At 50.3% G+C, this 20,985-nt stretch overlaps 1 protein-coding gene and 1 long non-coding RNA gene across 3 annotated transcripts in view; one reads left to right on the top strand and one right to left on the bottom strand.

Moving 5' to 3' along the window:
* The window catches only part of LOC139750236 (uncharacterized), a 562,931-nt gene that overhangs the window by 336,568 nt on the left and 205,378 nt on the right, over positions 1-20,985 (bottom strand). The window lies entirely within an intron of this gene.
* The window catches only part of ChT (choline transporter), a 125,703-nt gene continuing 112,680 nt past the window's right edge, over positions 7,963-20,985 (top strand). Inside the window, exon 1 of one of the 2 annotated variants that reach the window (XM_071664733.1) lies at positions 7,963-9,199. The gene's annotated coding sequence lies outside the window, so the exon portion shown is untranslated. The remainder of the gene's footprint in view (positions 9,200-20,985) is intronic. The other variant, XM_071664729.1, reaches the window with a different exon arrangement.

Below are 20,985 nucleotides of genomic sequence, written 5' to 3'. Positions count from 1 at the left end.
TTCTCTGTCGCGTATCAGACTGATCCAGGTAATTCTTTCAGCAATGTCAAGATCAGTTATGAAACTGAGGTGTCTAGGTCAGTGTGACTAGTATGGATAAGCTGACATCACCATCCCCCTAACTTCACTCTCTTAGGTACCACTCCCTCCATCTCCCCAAGCTTCGAAATTCTTCTAATATCTGCAATACCAGTTCCACCATTCTTCTAAGATGCAAACTTCACGACCCCTTTAAGACACCGGTCTTATCGTCTCCCTAAGATTCGAACATGATCCTCTCTTCAGGATATCAATCCCATCATATCCCTAAGATCATAATTTTTTTTCCATCTTTTCAAGACATTTCCATCAACTGCCTACGTTACTAACTCTGCTGCTATCTCAAGACATTTATATTCACCGTCTCCCAGAAATACACACCCTAGTCTCTCTCTCTCTCTCTCTCTCTCTCTCTCTCTCTCTCTCTCTCTCTCGAATACTACCCCAAGATAGTAACTACATTCACTCCCTAAGATACTAACATAACTGTCTCCCTCGGATACTATATTCACTCTCCCTGCTAAACAAGCAAACTCTCCCTCGTGTTCTAACTCTCCCTTGTATGGTCCAGTCTCCTTCCTACCTTTCCCTTCACCTTCATAAATGGTAAATCTTTATTCCTCTTCCCCGTCATTCTCTGGCGGTGACCTTCTCCTCTGTTCATCATGCTTATTTATATATCATTCTCTTCACGTCATTCCTCTCATCCCTTTGTGGAAAGTAAACAAAAAACTCTTAATGTTCCAACATTTGTTGTCATTCCCATCGTTTTCCCAGTGTCCAAGTGGAATGTTTCTGAAATACAACGTCCATGTGCTCTGAACGAAGGCATTGGTCAGTTCGCCATGAAGTATAATATGTCCAGAGGCTGTGTGGCTAGACCTGGGGGCCCCCCTATCTGTCTGACTGAAGTGTCTTGCCACTTGGCTTACCACAGCCGAGGGCTCGCTGACACTGTGGCTAAATGTAAGTACAACGGCTGACCCGGTAATGTGATGCCCTTCGTAATGGAGAGACTCTCGTATGATTACCACAGACGAATGTACGGCTGTGACAACTGACCACATACCCTGGGGTAAACAGGAATAAACACACACACACACGCACATACGCACACATCAACACGCATGAACACGGACACGAACGCACGCACACATCACTCACCCAGAACAAACCAGCCGACACCGTTGCCTGGAGACTAAAGAAGATAGCACTATACACAGCCTAACTTGTGAGGGCAATGGAGATGTACACGAATTCATGGTTACTTTTTCTACTTTTACTGTGACGTTTCAAGGTCCATTATACGACCTACATATAAACATAAGTACATATCTACATATCTTGTATCTCTATCTCATTATCTTTTAATCATCTTCCTATTTACTTGGCTCCCTCACACACAACCTCGTCTTCGTCTGCTCTATTTTCTTCGGCCACTGCGTGTGTTCCGGGTCTTGTGGCGAGCGTTTGGCTGCCGCCTCCCATACTTTCTGTGTAGAGACCAACCACACAAGGATTAACCGTTATGATTCCTTGTGGTTTTTCTCTAACAGCAAAAATGTGGAATTCTCCTCCGTCTTTTGCTTTTCCTCTTCCTTCTTTGGTCTTTTCCTCTTCCTTCTTTCGTCTTTCCTCTTCCTTCTTTGGTCTTTTCCTCTTCCTTCTTTCGTCTTTTCCTCTTCCTTCTCTCGTCTTTTCCTCTTCCCTCTTTCGTCTTTTCCTCTTCCTTCTTTCGTCTTTTCCTCTTCCTTCTCTCGTCTTTTCCCCTTTCCCTAATCTTATCACATTTAAGAGTCAGGTCTCCAGCCCCTGAGGAACATAATCTCCTGCACATTCTTTGTCTTATTTTCCTTTTCATCCCAAATGGCCACAATCAAGGCAGGTTTTCCGCTGTGCCTGACCCACTGCACGATTTTAAAAAATATTCCTTTGTACGCTAAATTGCTTCGTCAAGTGAGACTGGTTACCATTCATACCTCCGTCACCACACGTAACACGTCACCATTCATATCTCCGTCACCACACGTAACACGTCACCATTCACACCTCCGTCACCACACACGTCATCATTCACACCTCCGTCACCACACGTAACACGTCACCATTCACACCTCCGTCATCACACACGTCATCATTCACACCTCCGTCACCACACGTAACACGTCATCATTCACACCTCCGTCACCACACACAACATGACAGTCAGCAAACGTACTCAAGAATCATTCGTCTGGTATCCTTCTGCAATACGTTGCTAGCGCTCAGCAGTCCATTCCCTGCACTCTCTCTCTCTCTCTCTCTCTCTCTCTCTCTCTCTCTCTCTCTCTCTCTCTCGTACCTACACAACTGTACAGCAATATTTCCTTCACCCTCGGGGGCCGGGTCTTTGACCTGACCTTTAATTGTGTCAGAGGGCAGTCCATCATGCCTAAGGGTCGTTGCGTCGTGCTCAAGAGGCACTGCGTCGTGCTCAAGGGGCTAACAACAGGCTGTGAACAGAGCGACACACATAGAATTTTATTTTTTTTCTTTCTTTTCAGAGTAGGGCAGCCTACCCCTCAACCCGACAGGCTGGGGTAAGCAGGGGAGCTTAATCCCCTGGGAGGTAAACTTGTTACTATGACACATACCTGACCTGACCTCACCTTCCCGTCCCATGACCCCCTTCTACCCCGGTCCCACACACACACACATACACCGCTCAGACCACAGGTCAAAATGTCTGAGTGTGACGACCAAGGTCTGGCACGACGGACGGGGGATGATACGAGGCTGCGCTCCCCTCGGGAGAAGGGGGAAAGAGTGGATGCCCTTAGGACATGGAGGCTCCTCGGTGTGCCTCGTAGGTGAGGAGGTGGCGTCGTGATCCTCCCGGCCAGGTGATGCTCGCTGCTCACTTCGTGGACGGCATCGCCAGGGTCTTCGTCCTCCTTCGTAAGGCGTCGTCATGGCGTGGCGGAGCACGTCAAACACCCCATACTGTAGTTGTGTACGTATACCAGCACACACACACACACACACACACACACACACACACGTTTAAGAGACGGATCCCCTCGAAGGTAAAACTCCCTTTCCGTGTTGTACAAACTGGCAGTTATAGATACACATTTAAAATCAATCTTTCCACGAAGGTAAACTCCTTCTTTCCCCCATAAGACATTTGATGAAGGCAAGGCAGAGTTACGGTCATAACCTGTCAGCAACTCTGATCACAGCTTCAGTGACACAGACACACACACAAAATTCCTTCAACTTAATGAGCCAGAAGAAGAATTATGTCGTAATCAATACCTGTAATGCCATATATTCCCATCCTCATTAAAACAATAAAAACATAATTTTCTGTCATTATTTCGTACAAAAACTACATCCTCATTATCACCTTGAAAAGAAAAAAACGCTACCTCTTCTTAATTAGAATTTTTCTTACCCTTGCTAGCGGGCAAAAAGGCAACGCCGTTATCGTTCATGCTACAGGGGAAAAAAACTTCTGCTTTCATTAATACTCGGTAATTAATGTTTGTAACCTCATTGATACGTTGAAAAAGCAATCTACTCAGCAGGTCATAAAATATATCCCTTATTCTTTTTTTTTTTTCAACGTGTAACATCGTCTTCAACTCTCCATGCAACTTGTTCCTGCCGTTTACTTTTTACTATTTTCCACGTCAACGAATCCAACGAATCCTCACTTCAGTTGTAGGTGTTGTGAGGATCTACAGTCGTGTGAGAGTCTATCCAAGGCTTCAAGGCTGTGTTCACATAGGTCAGGTGCACCCGGAGTACCAGGTCAGGTCAGAGTTCACCTAAAGCACCATCAGGTCAGGTCAAGGTCAGGTTAGGTCAGCGCTGGAGGCAGAATGTACTCAGTACCACAAACTGGACCACCAGCTCAATCTGAAATAACAGACGCGTCGGGAAGTCACGCTATAGCCAGTCCCTTTCAGCCAGGGGGTCACGTCGGCTTTCATCTACGTAAGGTCAGAGTTCACCTGTTAACATATGACCCACACTGACATGAACCATCATCATCTGCTGACACCATACGAGACACGGAGTGCAACTACTGATGACCCTGGGGTTATACCTCGGGTATACTGTCATGATATACCACTGGCCTTTGGAGTTATACCTCGAGTATACTGTCATGATATACCACTGGCCTTTGGAGTTATACCTCGGGTATACTGTCATGATATACCACTGGCCTTTGGAGTTATACCTCGAGTATACTGTCATGATATACCACTGGCCTTTGGAGTTATACCTCGGGTATACTGTCATGATATACCACTGGCCTTTGGAGTTATACCTCGGGTATACTGTCATGATATACCACTGGCCTTTGGAGTTATACCTCGGGTACACTGTCATGATATACCACTGGCCTTTGGAGTTATACCTCGGGTATACTGTCATGATATACCACTGGCCTTTGGAGTTATACCTCGGGTATACTGTCATGATATACCACTGGCCTTTGGAGTTATACCTCGGGTATACTGTCATGATATACCACTGGCCTTTGGAGTTATACCTCGGGTATACTGTCATGATATACCTTTTGATACAGTCGTCTGCTACGAGTGTTTTCTTCCCTGGCAGCTGAGTATCATAATACAATTTTGCCTTCACCAATACCTGTTACGCTACACTCATACTATCTCTCTAGTTCTTTGTTCGGAATTATATAACGCTCTATATACAGCATTATAGTCAGCTACAGTAAGGTTCATACTAGCTAACTTTGAGTCTTATATGAATGCCATTGACCTGACCTTTGTGGGTGACGTCAAATGTAACGCCAAGCATACCCCCATGGTATGCTCCACGAATATAACCACCATGCTCAAAAGGTTCATAAGGGACTAACATCTTTACTCTTCGAAACCTTTATGATTATACCGATACTCTCACACCCTAAGCAGGAGGAGGAGTGAAATACATACTCACACAGTCAGTTCATTACCGATGGACGTGGCCTAGGCCGGTACAGCCCCCGTAATAGCTCTACCAGAAATATCTGCCGGAAGTGTGTGTGTGTGTGTGTAGCGATGAAGTGGCTTCATTACTGACGAACAACTGTGAACAAAAAAAAAAAAAATTAGCAATCGTGGAGGCGCAAACATTGTTGCCATGATGAGGAGCTAACCCTATAAGTCGTGCCCTGGGTCGTAGGCGCTGCTAGTGTTCAACATTTTAATCATATGATGTTCGTTTGCAATAGCCACACCAAGTTGGTACACGAACGGCGGAGGCAAGACCATGATAGGAGAACAATATCAGATACACATAGAATTGTATGATGGAACAGCAACACATTACACACAGTGTTGCTGGTCTGGTGAGACCGAGGCTACACTTCAACAGCTGGACGGGTGAGTCGGTCGGTCGGCCAGCGTGCTATGGGGTCGGTCGGTCGGTCGGTCGGTCGGCCAGAGTGCTAGGCTACGTCCGTCCCGCCTCTCACACAAGACCCGGGGTAAATTTAGGTAATCGGGTGACCCACGACCAGGTAATAGGTTGGGGCTCCTCGTTTTCTATGACTACAAAATTCGTAAACATAATACAAAAATTCATCATATTGTATGATAATACCTCTGTTCTACTGGTATTACCATCCATAATTTTCTTTCCTTTGATGATCGACGGGCCCCCTGTATGGTCGGGACCCCAGGCCCTGGTCTTCGTGACCGACGGCCCCCCCCTGTATGGTCGGGACCCCAGGCTCAGGTCTGGGTGACCGACGGGCCCCCTGTATGGTCGGGACCCCAGGCTCAGGTCTGGGTGACCGACGGGCCCCTTGTATGTATGGTCGGGGCCCCAGGCTCAGGTCTGGGTGACCGACGGGCCCCCTGGCTCAGGTCTATGTGACCGACGGGCCCCCTTTATGTATGGTCGGGACCCCAGGCCCAGGCCCTCTTATCAGTCAGAGTCGCAGGTCAGAGAAAATATCCATCAATTTACCCTACATGATTGTACCGTCAACATCCATGGAATATGGTCGACTTATCGCACCAAACGACCACCTCCCTGCGTCCGACGATGTCTGTCCATGTCACACGAGCTTCGAAGTGGCCCGTTGGCTGTACATGGGGAACGTGGAGGCCCGCAGTTGGGTGACGCTAAGGTCATAGCCTCATGACTCACGCGGACGGAGTGATGGACAGGTGGACGGACGCGTTTCAGAACAAGTCGCCTCCAACTGATCGACTGCTTGTGGAGGAGAGGCACCAGACGCAGCCACACACGGACCACGCACAACCAAGGAATCTGCTAAACTGGCGAAGTAAAGGACACTTGATTATGTGTCATCAATTCATCTGTACAAGCAACATATGATGCTTAACCATTAATCTTACACACACACACACACACACACACACACACACACATATATATATATATATATATATATATATATATATATATTATATATATATATATATATATATATATATATATATAAAACTTAGGGCAACTAAAAAGGAGTCCTGGTGTCACCCAGGATCTAATTCCAAAGGCTCCTGCAGCTCAAGGCTGCGCTACTTACAGTAGCAGGGAAATACGAACTCCTTTGGAGTGAAATTACCGGTAACACCGCACTATTATGTGGGTGTGTGTGTGTGTGTATGTTCAATCATCATTATGTACATGTCTACAAGAGGTGTTAAGACACGGACATAGCTACCATGGTTGCGCTACCCTAGCAGCACCGGACACTTGACTCCTCATGATGCGCGTATGACCATCATCTCACGTGAAGACTGAGCCAGCAAGGCAGCGAGAAGCACCTTCTACGAGGGGAAGTGTTCAGTGTTGGCATCATCCAAGGCCCTGCTGGTGTATCCAGTCATCTGTGATGCATTAATAATGTACGGTTGTTTGGGTCTGTCTCGCTAAGTGGAACAAAGCATTGGAGAACTGTGTCACGATGGAAGTAATTTGAGGAAAAAGTTATTCTTATGTGCATAACTACGACCTTCATTTATGTCACGTGTCCAAGCCTGAAGCATAACAGTTCTAAACGCTAATGACAATAGTAATAATGATGCAAGAGATTTCATACCATACGATCAGTATGTCCGACAAACTTTATTTTTCTTTTATCATTCTAAACTCTTTCTTAGTAAGGTCACGTGCCTGTGGCTATGATGGCAGCGTGCGTCGTACGTCAGGCAGGGGCGTGCGGGCTGACATTTAGACGAGCGGGCCGAGACATGAATGATTCTATAATCGGCTCGCAGGGGGTCAGGTGCGCCTTGGAAAATGCGTTGCAAATTCCTTAAATGGTTGTCTTAGACGCCGTGCGTGGGCGTGTGTTACGCGCCAGATTGCATTCATTTATCTGAAAATCAATTAACATTCGTCACTTTCTTAGGTGCTAGAATATGACGTATTATGAACATGCATCTCATTGTTTGTTATACCGAGCTTGCAGAATAGATCTATGATATCAGTTAACGTACAAATATATGCTAAATGAATTACATCAATTATTAAGTTCTAGTTTACTATATTTAATCTCAGTTTGGTTTAGGTACTTCGTCATGTCTCTACAAGGGGCAGCCAATGGGACCTGCCTGGTCCAGGAGGCCCACCCTATCCATCACCCATGTTTTGGTGTAATTCGAGCTGGGTGGAAGTAAGACCTTTCTTGTCCTCAAGCAGGTCCTTTACGCCACGCCCCCTTAAGCTGCAATGGCCAATTATCGTCAAGCTCCGCCCAGTCCACATCGCTGAGTGGTGGCTTCCGCCGAGATCAATATGGCGCCGTCCCACGTCCTTCGTTTCTCTTTCTGAAGAGGAGCTGTAGAAATTTCACCGCCAACCGTCCACTATCGATCGGTCAGATCTTCATCTTTCTTTCAAGCTGTAACAGAGTCCTGGCCTCCTTTACCGCCGGCTTTTCTCCTGGGGTGAAGGGACACAGCGGGGGAGTTATAAGAGTCGGCCTTGGGGCGTGTTTATGGTGGGTTGGGAGGCGGCGTGAGCGGGAAAGGCAGCCGCGGGTGAAGGCAGGTGCGGCGGCAGCGGTAACGATCCCAAGCTTGGCCAAAGAGTGAGCCGCCTCGCCGGTGTGCGTTGGCGGTATACCTGTACTTATAGTTGAGCGTGGGGCCGCTAGGTGGCAGCGTTATCGCGCGTGGTTGTCGATTGGCGGGCAAGGCAGGCGCGGGTCGAGCGTGGATCAGGCCTTCCAGGGGGAACCTACGCACCGGCACCCTTGAATCCAGGTCTGCCAGGGACCTAAAGGCACCACACACATCTTTGTGAACAAAAGAAGCGTTCGTGAGAGACCAAGGAAGACACAAAGGAGCGTCATAGCCGGTGAAAAGCCAGTGAAGAGAGGACGGAGGCCTGTGATAACGCGAGACTTCTGACAAGTGAAGCTCGCAGGCTGCCAGCGCCATTGATTCCAGGATTCAGGACTTGGAGACCATCCCGTAATGTCGCTCCGGCGTTGCAGTTGAGTGTCCTGCCCCTGCCAACCTCACGAGAGGCTCCACCTCACGGCTCTCACCTGCCGGATGTTAACTTATGTGCTTGTGCTCTGGTGTGTTGAGGTAAATGTGCGGCCTAGGTTTTAGACTCAAGAACACCCCCTCGAAGAAAACCTCCCTGCGCTGGGGCGACTGTTGTGGGCGCGGCGCCGTTAGCAGGTCCAGCTCCCGTCGTCAGGAGCGGACATGACTGGCACCGCCTGACCCTCGTCCCCCAGCCACGTATTCTTCCTGGGGTGTTCCTGTAGCGATGCTTCACCAACGACATTCTCTCTGAAGACCGCCTCTCCTCGACCCCCCACACCCCCCCGCTGAACTTTTTTCTGCCGTTACCACTGCTGGACCAAGCACGAGCAGCTAGTCTCCTCCTCCCTCTCTACTCTTGTAGCACTGTTGTCGTCGAACAAGGACAAGTCTTCCAAACGAAGCTATTTCTCTCGAAGGAACTTTGTAGAGGTGATCAGGAGAGTAACAACTTGCACACGAGGAAAGAGAGAGTCATTATTTTTGTTATACATGAAAAGGCCGACTATTTTCAACCATCGAAGTTTTGTAAAAGCTTTGAAAAGATTTATATTTTGAGAGAAACAGAGAATTATCTACTTTGTGTATTGCAAGAAACCAACGTGTCATCGAAGTGTGACGACCAGGTGAGTGATCAACACCTCTTCCATGTTCAGGGTTCTGGTGGGAGGAGGGAGGGAGGTGGTGTAGGAGGGGAGGGGACCAAGTCGTCTGCCCAATACTATCATAACTCCATGGTGTAATGACGGGGGTTTTAGATTAGTATACCTAAATGTGAACATTTTCTTTAGCCATAGTTACTGTTCTTTTGTTTTTTCAATGTCTGTGTGTGTATATATATATATACTTGTGTGTGTGTGGTGTGTGTAGTGTATGCACACGTGTTTCTGCTTACACACGTACACGCATGAATGAACGTGTGTACTTGTGTTCTGACGTGGGAGTAGCCTATGAGCCTCACCACACCAGACCACTGGCAACACTGCTGCCTCCAACCCTGACTGAACATCCCAGAATTACCGTCAACCCCGTTAACGTGGACCGACTATATACCTGCCTCTGGGGTTCACATGTGTGTAGAGGCAGGAGCCGCGCGCGGGGGTGGGGGCTGGGGGCGGGCTCATGTATGGGGAGCCGCAGGTGCCGCAGGCTGCGGAAGGGGCCCATAGCCATGATCTTACACACCTTGACGGAACGTTCCCTCCCTGTGTCATGGGGTCAAGTCATGAGGGTCAGGTCGAGCATGACTGACAGACTCACTGAAGACGGTCAGTTCATGCTGGCGAGTGTCAGTTTTGGTGGAGGCGTCAGGCAGGGTGCTCGTGACTGAGGTTTCATGCTGACCTCAACAGTTCTCTTGTACTGAAGCCAATATCTTGCTGTCTTGACCATATTCACCTCTCGTGGTGTACTAAAGGCGAGAAGTGCCTTAGCCCTGCACGTGAATTACGACCTCACGACTGGGCTAGGCACTGTGAATTAGTCTTAAGTGTATTTGCTGTTATTATTTGCACGTGAGAGTCTAAAAGTGGAGACTTGACTCCCTTTGTATGACTGGAAGATCAATATACACACTGGGTAATGGACAGGCACCACGAGCAAGTGTGGACATCTACCGAGGGAAAATGTAGTCTGGAAAAGGTACAACAGACACTGTTGGTCAGGGAGGGTTCATCTGTCACTTTACCAAGATTAATGGACGAAGATATTAGGTGACCATGACCGTATCCACGATCAGAACATCATCATCCACTGTTCAGGTAAACGCCTCCCACGGAGTGACCCCTCCCACTCCACTCTGCCTCCCTCCCTCCCTCCCCTCTCCTCCCCGTCTAGACATGGGTCCCTCCCACAACCCCAGTCAGAGTCCGTCCGTCCCTCCCTTCCTCCCCCTTCCCCAGAAAAAGCCTCCCTCCCTGAACTCCTGACAGAGCCACCCTCCTTATCCTTCCCCAGATAAGGCTTCGCTCCCCCAAACCAAACCTTACATTCCTCTCCCTCAGACAAAGTCTCCCTCCCTCTCTCTCTCTCCCTCCTCCTCCTCCAGACAAAGTCTCCCTTCTTCATCTCCCTAAGACAAACTCTCTCCGTTTCCTCTCTTCCGCAGAAAAGGCCTCCCTACTCCCTCCCCATAAAGTCTCCTCCCTCCTCCCTTACACAGCTTTCCTCCCTTCCTCTGGCGATTTCCTTCCTTCCCCATTCCTAGGCCAAGCCTTCCTCCCTTCTCCTCCCCTGTGGGAAACCCTCCCTCCCCTTGGAAAAAGCTTGACTACGTTTTTTACCCCCAAGCAAGCCTCCCTGCCTCTCCATCCCCGGGAAGGACACCGTCTCCCCCCACTCCTCCTGGCCTCAGACAAAGCCTCCCTGCCTCCCTCCTCCTCCCCCTAAAAGACCCCCCCCCTCTTTCCCTCTCCCACATAAAGTCTCTCCCTCTCTTCCCTCCAACAAAGCATACCCCCCTCTCCCTTCCCCAAGAAAAGCCTCCCTCCCTCCCTCCACCTCCCCAGACAAGTCTCCCTCCCTCTCTTGCCCTTAACAAAGCCAGTCTCCCATTTCCAAATGAAGTCTCCTTATCTCGCATCTCCCTCAGGCAGTCTCTCGCCTTCACCCTAACAGTCTCCCTTTCCCTTCCTTAGACAAAGTTTTCTCCCTTCCTCTCTCTCCCATACAGAATATTCCTCCCTCTCTCTCCCTTCCCAGGACAAAACCTACCTCCATCCTTCTCTTCATGTTAAAGCCTCCCTCCCTTTCTCTTCCTTCATCACACCATCCCCCTTCCTTCCCATCACCCAGACGGTAGCTCCCTCCCTCCCCCAGACACAGCCACAGACACTCTCCCTTAAAAAAGCCTCCCCATCTTCTCCTCCGCCTGGCGAAGCTCCCCGCACCCGCCACTCCACCAGTCAAAGATTCTCCCCTTAAGAAACAGCCTTACGTTTTGTCTTTCTCCCCTAAAAGTCCCCTTTTCTCTCCCTACCCTGAAAAAGCCTCATTCTCTCCCTCTCCTTCCCCAAGCAATAGCTCCCTTCTTCCCCAGACTAAGCCCCCCTACTCCTCCCTGGACAGTCTCTCTTCCTTCCAAATGACAACCTACCTCTCTCCCTTCCCCAGACAATGTCTCTTCTCCTATTCCCAAGAAAAAAGCCACCCTTCCCCGGACAAAGCCTCCCTTTTCCCTTCCTCTTCCCCCAAAAGCATTCCTCTCTTCGCCTCCCCCAGATGAAGCCTCTCTCCCTCCCTTTTCCTCAGACAAAGCTTCCTCCCCAGAGAAATCCTCCTTCCCTCCTTGTCTCAACCCCCCCCCCCTCATTCCTCCTCTCCCAGACTAAATATCTCTCATTCCTCCTTTCCCTTCCCTCCCCTTGACCCCCAAAAGTCTCTTTCCCTCCTCCAGACCAAACTTCCCTTCCTCTCTCTCCCCTAAACAAAACCTTATCCCTTTCAACTTCCCCAGACAAAACCCTACCTCCTACAACTTCCCCCAGACAAAAACTTGCCTCCTCCAGCTTCCCCCAGACAAAACCTTGCCTCCTTCAACTTCCCCCGACAAAACTTGACCCCTTCAACTTCCCCAGACAAAGCCCTGCCTCTTACAACTTCCCCCGGACAAAACTTTGCCTCCTTCAACTTCCCCCGACAAAACCTGATCCCTTTCAACTTCCTCAGACAAAGCCCTACCTCCTACAACTTCCCCCAGACAAAACTTTGCCTCTTCAACTTCCTCCAGACAAAACCTTACCTCCAATTTCCCCCCAGACAAAACTTATCTTCTTCAACCTACCCCAGACAAAAAGAAAAAAGAAAAAATTCATCCACTCCAAAATGAAGCATCCCTCCCTTCCCCAAGCAAAGCTTCCCTCTCCTCCTCCCAGGCAATGCCTCTCTTCCTCTCCCTCACACAGAGCTTCCCTCCTTACCTCCTCATACAAGGCCTCCTTCCTAACCCCCTTTCATAGACAGAACCTCCCTCCCTCCCTCCTTCCCTTCCCCCTCCTCAGCTAAAGTCTCCCTCCCTCTCCCTCCTCCAGACAAAGCCTCCCATTGTCCTCCCCCAGAGAAGCCCTCCCTCGCCCTTCCCTCCCCGTACATTTCATCAGGTACATCCTACATCAGCGACCCAGAGTCAGGACGCGCCCGTAAATCTGTACCTGAAAGACAGAAAGACAGAGAGCCAGCCTGAAGACTGAGAGGGATGTAGATAAAACAGGTCGACTGGGTAGAGAAATACATGGCAGATGCATTTCAAAGAAGACACCTGCAAAGTGTAGGCATTCTGGCGCCAAAAAGTATAAATCGTGGACACAAAAATGCTTTTTGAGAACCACAACTAAAACTTAAGTACGAAAAGGACCTCGGAGCATCTATCACAAATGACATTAAATACGGTAAACGACTCTTAGTTCCATACAGTAAACCAATAGGATGTTAGGTTTCAGAGTCAGAAGCACGAACTTCAACACAAAGGATACGATACTCAGGCTTTTACTGTTAACATGTTAGCTCACATTCGGAATACTCTGTACATCTCTGGTCACCAAACCTGACCAAAGATGAAGGAAAACTCGAGTGAATTCAAAGAAGAGCAATCAAACTAATTCCTTCACTCTTAGATAAGCTTCATGGGAAAAGACTCAAAGATCTCAGATTATTTTCTCTCACAAAGGGGCAGACCCAGAGGTGATATGAGGGAAGTCTTCATAATACTAAATAATTATGACAACATACAGCAATGTCTTCGTTTTTGACAGAAACTCAATGACCAGAAATAACGGTACGAATATAGAAGGAAGATGTTTTGATGGCAACATGGGCAAAAAATTTTTCACATGTACAGTGGTGGAGCAGGAGAATTCGCTTCCACCTTATGTAGTAAATGCAAAAAGACTATAGATATATTCAAATCAAGGCCGGTCAAATACTTCACTGATATCTGTTATCAGGAAAACATCCAGTTTACCTTTTATGTATTTCCTTTTCAGAATCTAACCGCAAAGTAGATTTTGTTTAAATGTTTGTTAGTCAACTTTTTCCAGCCAGACTTTCCCAGAAAATGTCCAAGGCAGTATGTATGTATACTGCATGGCATATTCTCGTTTTCTTTCTCCACCGTCAGTTGAGCCGGAGGAACAGGTTGGGGGGGAGGTGCCTTCTGCTTCGTTGTCCTCTTTCTACCACTAAGGACATCACAGTAGACAACCTCGTTACGGACCATCAGGGCTCCTGTCACTTCTCCCTCTCATGTCCTCCCTCCAACAAATTCTTCTTCCCTCCTCCTCCTCCTTCCCTTAATCAAAACCTTCTTCCCTCCTCCTCCTTCCCCCAGGGAGAGCCTTTCTCGGTTCTACTTCCCAAGAATCCTCGCCACCCCAAGACCAATTCTCCCTCCCTCTCCCCTTATAAAGCCTCTTTCCCACTCCCCCAGACATAGCCTCCCTCCCTCTCCCGGAGGAAGAGCCTCCCATCCTCCCTTCCCCAGACTAAATCCTTCCCTCCTCTGTCAAAGTGTCCCTCCCTACAAAGCCTCCCTCCTTCCCTTTTCCTCCTCGACATAAAATATCCCTCCCTTCCTCCTCCTTCACTAGATAAATCCTCCCTTTCTCCCTCTCTTAAACAAAGTCTCCTTTCCTTTCCCTCAGACAAAGCCTTCATCCCTACCCCTTCCCTAAACAAAGTCATCCTCCCCCTTCCTCCCTCAGTCTAAGCCTCCCTCCCTCCCCCTTATCCCAGACAAAGCCCCCTCCCTCCCCTTTCCCCAGAGAAAGCTTCCTTTCTCTTCCCCAAGACAAAAGAGTCTTGCCACCTTGGATTCCCCCAAATAAAGTCCCCCCCATCTCTTCCTACCCCATAAAATCCCCTTTCCTCCTAAACCCCTAAAACACCCTTCCTTTACCTCTACCCTCATTGTCTGGCTGTGTTAGGATGGTAATAGTGGTGGTGGGCTGGTAGTGGTGGTGGGCTAGTGATGGTATGATGATGGGTAGTGGTGGTGTGATAGTGGGTAGTGGTGTGGTACTGGGTAGTGGTGGTGTGGTTGTGGGTAGTGGTGGTGTGGTAGTGGGTAGTGGTGTGGTAGTGGGTAGTGGTGGTGTGGTTGTGGGTAGTGGTGGTGTGGTAGTGGGTAGTGGTGTGGTAGTGGGTAGTGGTGGTGTGGTTGTGGGTAGTGGTGGTGTGGTTGTGGATAGTGGTGGGTAGTGGTGGTGGGTAGTGGTGGTGTGGTAGTGGGTAGTGGTAGTGTGGTAGTGGTGGTGTGGTAATGGGTAGTGGTAGTGTGGTAGTGGTGGTGTGGTAGTGGGTAATGGTGGTGTGGTAGTGGTGGTGTGGTGGTGGGTAGTGGTGGTGTGGTAGTGGGTAGTGGTAGTGTGGTAGTGGTGGTGTGGTAGTGGGTAGTGGTGGTGTGGTAGTGGTGGTGTGGTAGTGGGTAGTGGTGGTGTGGTAGTGGTGGGTAGTGGTGGTGGGTAGTAGTGCTGGTAGTCTGCGGGAGTTATGGGTTGGCCATGATAAACTGAAAGAAGTGGTGGGCTGTAGTGGTCGTGGTGGGCTGATACTGATAGTGGGCTTGTGGTGACAGTGTGCTGGAGGTGGGCATTCTGTGGTGATGGTGTATTGGTGGGTTGATGGTGACGGTGGGTCGCTGCGAAGTGGAAATGTATCGCTGGTCGATGGTGGTGACAAGATTACTGTGGCAGGGTTCTGTTGATGGACCGATAGTGGTAGTGGGTTAAACATAATGATCAAGGGATGGTGGTAGTGGTGGTGGGTTGGTAGGAGTCAAGGGTTGGTAGGGGTGGTGGGTTGTTGGCAGTGGTGGGTTGGTGGTAGTGGCATGATAGGAGTGGGGTGGTGGTGATGAGTTGTTCGTGGTGGTGGTGGGTTGTTAGTGGTGGTTGGTTGGTAAGAGTGGTGGGGTGGTAGGGGTGGTGGGTTGATAAGAGCAGTGGGTTGATAGGGGTGGTGGGTTGGTGGTAGTGGCAGGTTGGAGGTGGTGATGGTGGGGTGGTAAGGATGGTGTGTTCGTAGAGGTGGTGCTTGATTGGTGGTGGTGGTGATAGGGTGGTAGTGGTAGTGGGGTAGTAGTGGTGGTGGTAGTGGAGTAGTAGTGGTGGTGGTGGGGTAGTGGTGGTGGTGGGGTAGTGGTGGTGGTGGGGTGGTGGTGGTGGTGGTGGAGTGGTAGTGGTGGAGTGGTAGTGGTGGTGGTGGGGTAGTAGTAGTGGTTGGGTGGTAGTGGGGGTGGTGGTGGAGTGGTAGTGGTAGGTGGTGGGGTAGTGGTAGTGGTAATGGAGTGTTAACTGTGACCAGCTGGTAGCAGTAATGGGTTGATAGTAAGAGAGGACTGGTAGTTGCGACGGACTGGTAATCATGGTAAGCTGGTAGACTGGTAGTGGTCCTGAATTGCTAGTGGTGAGGGACTGGTAGTGGTAGTCTACTGTACCGGTTGTGGGGTGGTTCTGGTGTTGGGTTGATAGTGGCAGTGGGCTGCCAATAAGGGTGGTATGGTGGTGGTGGAGGAGTAGTAGCGCAAGTCGGATGCATGGTGGTGGCAGTGGGTTCGTGGCAGCAAAGGACTAATAGCAATGATGAGCTTGTAGTGGTAGTGGGTTGGTAGTAGTAAGGCACTGGTAGTAATGGTAGGATGTAAGTCATGATGGGCAAGTAGTGGAAGTAAGCTGAGATTGGTAGTGAGCCGGTAAACATAGTGGGGTGGTATTTGTGGTGGGGTGGTCGTGGTGGTGGCTCTTGGTTGACCATGCTATCTGGTGGTGGAGCCAGGTGCCACAGTCCTGGGCAGACACCGCCATAAATCTCCATGGACCACACTTGGTGATGCGTGGCCACGTCGGCCGAAGATCCACCACGAACCCTGACACGTTTCTGATAAATTTCAACTAGCATGAAATTCTTTCCCAACGCGAACGTGTTATGTGATGGGTCTCTGTATGGCTTCCAATCCTTGCCTCCTGAAGTGTTGACATCTGAATCATCTCGCCAAACAAGGAAGATCTCTTGACGTTGTCATCCGGGACTACGTGGCCGTCGTGGTTGAGAACCGACAGTACCACGTCTGGAGGACGACTCTGCACGTTGGTTAATTGCAGGGTTTCTACCTGAGCCGCTCGGCCACGCTGAAGGGCTCCACTTACACATGGTGCCTCGCCCTGAGTCTCAACGACCCGTGCAGGAGACCTACCCCTCAGCAGTGAGGCCCCCCCAGGGTCACACGTGTGTACCTCAGTACTGGACCACTCGAGAAACACTTCCACCCATTTAGAATTCCTCTTGGCTCACCAAAGCCCACGTACAACCCACCTTGCCACTCGCCAGCAAGCTAACCTGTCAGGCCAGCAACCTCACAGTGCGTTAAGACTACCTAGAGGCAGTTCAGCTACAACAGGGGAGAGCTAAAGCTCATCAGAATTAGATTAATCATCTCATCACCGACTACGTACACTCCTTCCTGCCAGTGAAGCAAATCTTGGTCCAGTAGAGTTACCTGGGGACCAAAAGCAAACCTCGATGAGAAAGATTCAACACTTCGCGGGCGAGTCAACGTTGGCGAGGGGGATAAAAAAAAGAAGAAGAGATTACCGTGGATCCAGCGAAAGCCTCCGGGGTCAGGTAAAGCAGGCTGGGTTCAGCTAAATGACCCCCAGCACTAACTAACCCACACGGTAATTGGGTAATACACTCTGGCCACATCGTTCTGTGGCCGCCTGCACTATTTCTCTGCACACAACCCAGAATATTATGTTGTCAAACTGAACTTTGCTGAGACCAGCGTCCCACTTTAAGACTCAGTAAACCCTGGGACACCAAGTGAACCACGTTAAAGATAAGACAATTGAAGACTCGAACCCCCGAGTGACCATCCCAGCCTTCCTGCAGCCAGCCGGACCCCGTGCTGCTGTGGCTCCGGGTGAGGACGGTGGCTGTACCGCCGGTCCAGGTGAGGACGGGGGCTGTACCGCCGGTCCAGGTGAGGACGGCGGCTGTACCGCCGGTCCAGGTGAGGACGGTGGCTGTACCGCCGGTCCAGGTGAGGACGGTGGCTGTACCGCCGGTCCAGGTGAGGACGGTGGCTGTACCGCCGGTCCAGGTGAGGACGGTGGCTGTACTGCCGGTCCATGTGAGGACGGTGGCTGTACCGCCGGTCCAGGTGAGGACGGTGGTTGTGGCTGCCCTTGATCGTCGAGGTTTGGTGGAAGGACGTCAGCCATCGTGAGGAACAGGGAATAGTGGAAGGCGAGCCAGGAGCGATGCTGCCACGGCTCTGGAATGGCCTTGGAAAAGACAGACAGACAGACAGACAGACAGACACACACACACACACACACACACACACACACACACACACAGACAAGAGGTTTCAGGAACTTCACGATTGGTATAACTGGCATTAGGATGTTGTGTATGTCTGCCTCACTGTACAATACAAACAGACCCCTACTACACTCACGTACACGAGAGGAATGGCTGGGGTTGGTGAGGGGTTGACGTGAGCGGACGATAAGAAGGTGCATGGGGAAGTCAGAAAATCTTGTGTACTGTGGAGAATGGGCCGCCATTACGTGGATACGGAGAATATATAAGCTATACTTTATGGGGCTCCTGCAGCTTCGAGGTTGCGTTACGGTCAAAAAAGGAAGAAAACGATGGATTGATTGGGAGTAAGAATTTCCGCGAAGACATTGTTCTTCCTTCCGTCAACCGAAGATGCCACAGCCTAGCTGGAGGTGTTATCTTCACGCACGGTACAACCACAAATGGAGAAAGAGAGAAATAAAGTTAGGGAGAGAGAGAGAGAGAGAGAGAGAGAGAGAGAGAGAGAGAGAGAGAGAGAGAGAGAGAGAGAGAGAGAGAGAGAGGAGATAAACAGGTATTTTATTGAATCAATAAATTAAGTGTGAGGGATGTAGGCAGGGGAAGGAGGAGGGGGGCGTGGCGGCTGGCACACGGGCGGATCCCACAACTTTAACATTGGTGCCCTTCTCTCTCCCCCCCTCCCTCCCTCCCCCCCTCATAGGCCGCGCCCCAGGTTGCATGACACATTCATCCCTCCACCAGGTCTACCCACCCACCCCAGGTCGTGGGTTCACCAACCAGCACGACCCCCAGGCATGAAGCTGTTACTGTAGGAGCACAGACAGACAGACAGACAGAGACACAGACAGACAGAAAGACGCAGACCCATGACATTCCTGTACGGCGCTCGAGACCTTCACTGTATGGGGTCTCTGGGGGTCCCAGTGTTCTTCATTGTATGAGGTCTCTGGGGGTCCCAGTCTTCTTCAATGTATGGGGTCTCTGGGGGTCCCAGTGTTCTTCACTGTATGGGGTCTCTGGGGGTCCCAGTGTTCCTCACTGTATGGGGTCTCTGGGGATCCCAGTGTTCTTCACTGCATGGGGTCTCTGGGGATCCCAGTGTTCTTCACTGTAGGGGGTCTCTGGGGGTCCCAGTGTTCTTCACTGTATGGGGTTTCTGAAGGTCCCAGTGTTCTTCACTGTAGGGGGTCTCTGGGGGGTCCCAGTGTTCTTCACTGTATGGGGTCTCTGGGGGTCCCAGTGTTCTTCACTGTATGGGGTCTCTGGGGGTCCCAGTGTTCTTCACTGCATGGGGTCTCTGGGGATCCCAGTGTTCTTCACTGTAGGGGGTCTCTGGGGGGTCCCACTGTCCTTCACTGTATGGGGTCTCTGGGGGTCCCAGTGTCCTTCACTGTATGGGGTTTCTGAAGGTCCCAGTGTTCTTCACTGTAGGGGGTCTCTGGGGGTCCCAGTGTTCTTCACTGTATGGGGTCTCTGGGGATCCCAGTGTTCTTCACTGTAGGGGGTCTCTGGGGGTCCCAATGTTCTTCACTGTATGGGGTCTCTGGGGGTCCCAGTGTTCTTCACTATAGGGAGTCTCTGGGGGGTTCGTGTTCTTCACTATAGGGGGTCTCTGGGGGGTTCCAGTGTTCTTCACTGTATGGGGTCTCTGGGGGTCCCAGTGTTCTTCACTGTATGGGGTCTCTGGGAGTCCCAGTGTTCTTCACTGTATGGGGTCTCGGGGGGTCCCAATGTTCTTCACTGTATGGGGTCTCTGGGGGTCCCAGTGTTCTTCACTGTAGGGGGTCTCAGGGAGGTTCGTGTTCTTCACTGTAGGGGGTCTCTGGGGGGTTCCAGTGTTCTTCACTCTATGGAGTCTCTGGAGGGGTGTCCCAGTATGTATAGGCAATGTCAGGCGTCAGGGGTTGAGCCAGAAGACCCAGGTCTCGGTGATTGGGGAGGAGGGAGGGGGGGCATCTTGTAATCCCTGACCTTCCAATGTCCCCAGCCAGAGGCTTACGGGTGACGTCAGTGGAGGAGCGAGGCGGAGATAAGCCACACTGGCTGCATGTGTACCAGGCTGCTGTGTGGCCCCCAGGTATTACTGGAGTGGGAATATACTCCCTCTCCTCCTCCCTACCCCATCACGTCAGCCACAGACTGAGCCTGGTGGAGCGGGGGCAGACTTGGGAGGTGGGGTTGGTTGGGGGGGTTAAATGAGAGAGAGAGAGAGAGAGAGAGAGAGAGAGAGAGAGAGAGAGAGAGAGAGAGAGAGAGAGAGAGAGAGAGAGAGAGATAAAACATGGGACATTTCCTGCCATGAAATATCTACCTGTCTGGATGCGTCTCCTGGCTGAGGGATACATGGGAGGATATGGCTCCTCACGTTGATGCTTGACCTGAGTGGAGGTGGACCCCAGCCGGGGTACGAGGTGCCCACCAGTACCACACACACACACATACACACCCAACCTACTTCACCATGTTATAGACTTGTTGAGCTCATCGTCCAGGACAACATGAAGACTCACTCTCACTCATCTACTAAGATATGAGAAAACGCATTCTAGAAAACGAGGATTATGACACTGTGTGTGTGTGTGTGTGTGTGTGTGTGTGTGTGTGTGTGTGTGTGTGTGTGTAATTGCCTATTTGTTTTTTAAGGGTTGGGGGGGGGGTGGTTTTCCACTCATGGGTCCCCATACTGTGTGTAAGATTACTACTTGCATGTTAGGGGGAGAGAAGTTTATACTCGTGTTGCCCCAGTCTCTTATCCTTGTATAGATGTGCCACGCCTTTACCCCAGTATGTATGTACACAAACACATACCACAACCTATGCCAGGAACTTATGTTATCGACCATACCCTGAGGGGAGGATGAACACCTGGATGGACTGTGGACTGTGTGTGTGTGTGTGTGGGAAAGGTCCCGTCTGCACAGGAATGTCTGGAGGTGCAGTTGTCATCAGCAGTGTTAGCCAAGGATGTCACAGTGAGTGAGGTGCTTGGCCGGACACACCGACTGTATGGAGACGGGAGGGAAGAACCCAGAGGTTCTGTAGTATGTGTGTCGTAGGGGAGTGAGGGATGTTCCCCAGGGGAGAGAGGTTTGGG

The sequence above is a fragment of the Panulirus ornatus genome, chromosome 9, assembly GCF_036320965.1.
Source record: "Panulirus ornatus isolate Po-2019 chromosome 9, ASM3632096v1, whole genome shotgun sequence".
Lineage (NCBI taxonomy): Eukaryota > Metazoa > Arthropoda > Malacostraca > Decapoda > Palinuridae > Panulirus > Panulirus ornatus.
Note: the sequence above shows the minus strand (reverse complement) of the source record. Positions and strands in the feature narration are given on the sequence as shown.